Source organism: Eptatretus burgeri, chromosome 16 (genome assembly GCF_056783735.1).
Source record: "Eptatretus burgeri isolate ZD-2024b chromosome 16, Ebu_testis_v1, whole genome shotgun sequence".
NCBI lineage: Eukaryota > Metazoa > Chordata > Myxini > Myxiniformes > Myxinidae > Eptatretus > Eptatretus burgeri.
Window position 1 is genome coordinate 62,235,245 of NC_140976.1, and position 5,453 is coordinate 62,240,697.

Sequence of the window (5,453 nt, forward strand, 5' to 3'; positions counted from 1 at the left end):
ACCCCGATTGTTCAGTTGGTCCGAAAAAATTGCTATCATTATTCATTAAAAATGGTAAAATGAAAATCCTATAAAAAGGAAGGTAGGCCTTTGCAGATATATTGTTGTGGGCCGGTGTTTGGAGGCAATAAACGACCACTGGGTGGAGCAGTGGAGTCATCTCCCACCGAGAACCCGGAATTTAGGTCGTGACTCTCGGATAAGTCTGAGAGTTCACGGGTCCCTTCGCGGACCGTGGTCACCGATATTTTGACGGCGTGGGGTAGGGTTAATTGCCTAATTTCAATATAACTAAATACCCACGTCGTCCAACTACCGGGGAACCCACACCCTTGACCGACTTTGTCCGAATCAAGTCGCTATCACCGACTCGGATCCGGCGTAACCGAGCGGAAGTTACCAAAGCCGCGTCGGACCAAATGAACAATTTACGGCACGAATGGCCTTACAAATTCTTAAATAAGCACCATGCTAAGCCAATGGAGGAAAGCAGAGAAAACGAGCTGGTACATTTAATGGGTTCATTTATAAGGGAGGGGGACCAGAGAGCAGAGTTAAACCGACTAAAAGCAATGCAGGTATGTACAAGGCACTTAAACAATTCTATTTAACGGACTGGCGCCACACACACACACACACACACACACACACACACACACACACACACACACACACACACACACACACACACACACACACACACACACACGATAACTGGGCCGGCCGGCCTTTATTGAGGCCTCCAGCTCGGAAGGAAAGGCGAGCCGAAGGCCAGGGTCCGGCGTGCACCTGTCCGCCTCGTGCGGTGTACGGCGATCTGGTCGCGTGGTGGGACTCAAACCCACAGCTTTCATGCAGCGCCAAACACCAGGGACCACGCTCTCCAACCGGCCATGCACCAATCAACCAAGACCAAGGAGAAGATCAGAGACGACAATGACGCAGGACCTGACGAACCAGCCAGCACCAAGACCCGCGACCCCCAAGACGACCAACCTCCCCAGCCTGGAGTTCCTTTATATCTTTCTTGTCTGGGGTGAGAAAATCGCCATCTGAGGCGATCTCCACCCTCACTGGCCGGGGTGTCGTGGGAAAGTCGCCCTCTGTGGCCATCTCAACCCTCATTGGCCGGGGTGTCATGGGAAAGTCGCCCTCTGTGCGTGATTGGACAAGGGGTGGAGTGGGAGCTGAGGCGATGAAAATCTTCGCCCACGTACGTGGTCGAACGCACGTGGGCAATGGCGTTGGTGTGCGAAGTGAAGTGAAGGAGATTTGTTGTAAAAAACTAACTATAAGGAAACTTCGCAGCGGACACATATAATTCCTGTTAGACCCTAACCATAAACACAGACTTATCGAGATAACTAAACTTGGGGACTGCTGTCTGTTTGTGTGTAAATGGCTTCCAAATCCGTCACAATATACAGGCTTGACAAGTTGACACAATGACCCACTACTATAAGACTTTGACTTGGTATGAAGATAACAAAGTGCAGAATTCCACAAAATGTATAGGATAACGCAAATTCAAATTACATCACAGAACAATGCTAATCTACCCTCTATCAGCACTTTTGTCTTTGGTGCAAGCACAACCGCAATGCAATGACAAAAGAAGAAGAAGAAGAAGGAAAGTTTCGATGGAATGAGCGATTTCTTGTCCAGGCCCTAAACGAGTATGAGATCGTCTCATTGTAATCAGGATTGCTCGTGCCAACGAGTTGGAAAAATAATCGGCAAGAAAAAAATTCCAGTATATTATACAGTTTATTAATTGAGTCCTTTTTAAAGAGATCATTCAGCATACTTATACTTTCATTCTGCATTTACAAATGAAGCAACTTTTCACAGTAAATTAATTTCACTTAATCTCTGGAGGCCCTCAGCTGGCGGGGGGGGGGGGCCCTGGGCTGCAGCCCATTAAGCCCATGCCGTGATCCGGCACTGAAGGAGGGGGGGGGCAACAAAGGCAAGACAAAAGGGAAGCTGAGTGCGCACAGAACAAGGGGGAAACTGAGAAAGGGTGGGACGGGAAGTAAGTGGAGACTAGGGAGAAGCATATGGGGATAGGGTACTGACCTGGAGTGTTTTGACACTGTGAATGGATGTGAAAGGGAATTTATTGTCATTCGCACGTAACATTTTTGTCGGGTCAGGCCAGATTAGATCAGTGACTTGCTGCAATTACCATGTAAACCTGTACTAACCTGTTTCATGGTTGGGTTGTCGGCGAGAAACCGTCTCCCCAATCAGGTTTCCTGGTGAAGAGGGTTTATGGGAATGGACACCCATCAGGATTAAAAACAAAACCTGTCAAACGGCAGAAGAGCTCCTTGTGAGCCAACGGCTATCCATATCTCGTGCCAAACTGTGTCTGCAAATGTCCTCCTGCAGTTGGGTTACCTCTTTTTTCGGAGGTTGGTGGCAGGATTTGTTCGCTTCCAGATGTGTTCGGGCAGGGTTTGTCTGCCTCCCGAAGTGCTCGGACAGGGTTCCTCTGCCTCCCGAAGTGTTCTGGCGGGGTTCGTCCGCTTCCGGACATGTTCGGGCGGAGTTCGTCCGACTCTGGACGTGTTCGGGTTCCGACTCCGGACGTGTTCGGGTGGGGTTCGTCCGCCTCCAGACATGTTCGGGTGGAGCTCGTCCGACTCTGGATGTGTTCAAGTGGGGTTCGTCCGCCTCCGGACGTGTTCAGGTGGAGTTCGTCCGACTCCAGACGTGTTCAGGTGGGGTTTGTCTGCCTCCAGATGTGTTCAGGCGGGTTTCGCCTCTGGACGTGTTCGGACGGGGTTCGCCTTCAGGCGGGGTTCGCCTCTGGACGTGTTCGGGCGGGGTTTGCCTTTGGGCGGGGTTCGCCTCCGGACGTGTTCGTGCGGGGTTCGCCTCCGGACGTGTTCGGGCGGGGTTCGCCGTTGGGCGGGGTTCGCCTCCGGACGTGTTCGGGTGGGGTTCGCCTTTGGGCGGGGTTCGCCTCCGGACGTGTTCGGGCGGGGTTCGCCTTCGGGTGGGGTTCGCCTCCGGACGTGTTCGGGCGGGGTTCGCCTTCGGGTGGGGTTCGCCTCCGGACGTGTTCGGGCGGGGTTCACCTCTGGACGTGTTCAGGCGGGGTTCGCCTCCGGACATGTTCGGGTGGGGTTCGCCTCCGGACGTGTTCGGGCGGGGTTCGCCTCCGGACGTGTTCGGGCGGGGTTCGCCTCCGGACGTGTTCGGGCGGGGTTCGCCTCCGGACGTGTTCGGGCGGGGTTCGCCTCCGGACATGTTCGGGCGGGGTTCGCCTCCGGACGTGTTCGGGCAGGGTTCGCCTCCGGACGTTTTCGGGCGGGGTTCGCCTCCGGCGGGGTTCGCCTCCGGACGTGTTCGGGCGGGATTCGCCTCCGGACGTGTTCGGGCGGGGTTCGCCTTCGGGCGGGGTTTGCCTCCGGACGTGTTCGGGTGGGGTTTGCCTCCCGACGTGTTCGGGTGGAGTTCATCTCCCGACGTGTTCGGGCGGTGTTTATGTCTGGATGGGAATTTGTCTCTGCACGTGGCCGAGCGGTGTTTGTCTCTGGCCAGCTTGGCTCTGGACATGTCCAAGCAGCGTTTGTCTCTGGACGCGTCCAAGCAGTGTTTGTCTCTGGATGCGTCCAAGCAGTATTTGTCTCTGGACGCGTCCAGGCAGTGTTTGTCTCTGGACAGGTTGGCTCTGAACGCATCCGCGCTGTGCTTCTGTCTGGACGGGAGTTTGACTCCGGACCATGTTGAAAGTATGACTGGTAGAAAATGGATTTCAGACATTATGTTGTTTCCATCTTCACTGTTAATCTATGCCGAATCAATTTGATGAAACAGTATGAATTGTAATTAACGCTCCACCACACGACTGCCTTCCCTCCCTCTCACCTCATATTGTCTTCCCTTCTCCCCTCCCTCCTCTCTCTTTTCCCCTCCACCTCTTCACTCTCCCCATTCTCTCTTCCCATCCCTCCCTCTTCCCACTCTTTTTCTCCCTCCCCCGTTTAACGATGCGACGGGTGGTACTTGCTAGTTCAGAATATATTTACCAATGAGCAGCACATGAAAATTGTTGAATTTTATTACTCCAGTGGGAAATAAATACTTCAAACTCAAAGAAAATTTAGCAATCATTTTAACGGTCGAGAACAACCATCAGAAAACACGATTTGGAACTTGATTTCTCGTTTTTGAATCAAATGAGTCTGTTCATGACTCAGCCTGCAGTGCAAGACCATTTTTTTTCAAGATGATGATGGTAATGCAGTGTCTGTGACTGGTGAGCGAAACAGGTCATTGCTGGAAAATTTATTGTTTCTGGAAGTGAAAAATTGACCAGAAATATGGTTCCAGTAAGATGGTGCTGTAGCCAATCATGTGAGACCACAATGGACTTGTTAAGGACAGCTTTTGGTAACTGCATACTTTCAAGATTTGGAAACATCAATTGGCCTCCACGCTCACCAGATTGAACGACCACAGATTTTTTTTTCTGTGGGGCTACCCGAAAGAGGCTACCTTAAAAATATGTCAGCATGCCACACACTCGAGGAATTGACAAACAACATTTCTGAGAAAATTGCAGCGATTGATAAAGTTTTGTCCTCTGTAATGGATCACGTTTTGGAAAGAGGAAGACTTTGCGAAGAAGCCAATGGGGGAGGGGTGGGGGAGGGCCATTTGCAAGACATTATTTTTCACAATTAATCGAAGAAAAAAAAATTCCATGGATTCAACTACCATTTTCAATTTATTTCATTAATTTTTATTTAAGATTTAAAAAGTTGTTAAAAAAACACGAAAGCCTTCAGTGACTTTTGGCCCACCCTGTATAAGACTTGTATTGAATATTGCATCAATCCATCGTTTTAACTCATTGTATTTTATTGTGTTTTCTTGTAAATATTTTCACAATTCGGCTGATGGCTGCGATGAAAATATCAATAAAACCAAATCAATCAATCAATCAATCACTCGTTGCTGTGTTTTTGGGATGCCATTGGACCTCCAGCATTGTTAGATCAATGATTCGAAATATAAGCAATGCCAGAATATTGGATCAAAGTAAATTAAATAAATCCATTTTCTCCACGCTCTCAGCGAGCAGGGCCTCCCACTCAAAGCTCACTCCGCAGAGTTTACATCCGGTGGGTCCTGGTTCACCTCTTCGGGTGACTAGCCCCATTACTATATTTATTTACCTGCTATAAAATATTGGATTGGTTTCGCAGGTAGGGTGTTGCATCACAAAGTGCGCCGTCCCTCCAGTGGACGTTGACCTGGGTGTCCCGTCTGCAAGCATTGGCTGAACAGGCTGTGAAAGTTGTGGAGGGTTGTGTGGTGTCCAAAAATATCGAGAGCAGGGACCAAAGGTGTGATCGTGCCTTGGTGTCTGACTCAGAGCACACAGGCTAATCATTATGCCACCAGGTCTGGTTGTCCCCAGCATTCTGGCTCAGTTA

The 5,453-nt window shown here is 50.3% G+C and overlaps 1 long non-coding RNA gene across 2 annotated transcripts in view; it reads right to left on the reverse strand.

Annotated features, from left to right (window-relative positions):
* LOC147011183 (uncharacterized) overlaps window positions 1–1,897 on the reverse strand; it is a 4,129-nt gene extending 2,232 nt beyond the window's left edge. For both annotated transcript variants that reach the window (XR_015052399.1, XR_015052398.1), the window contains exon 1: window positions 1–1,897. This exon is cut by the window's left edge. This is a non-coding gene — a long non-coding RNA (uncharacterized LOC147011183).
* Between the last annotated feature and the right edge of the window lie 3,556 nt (window positions 1,898–5,453).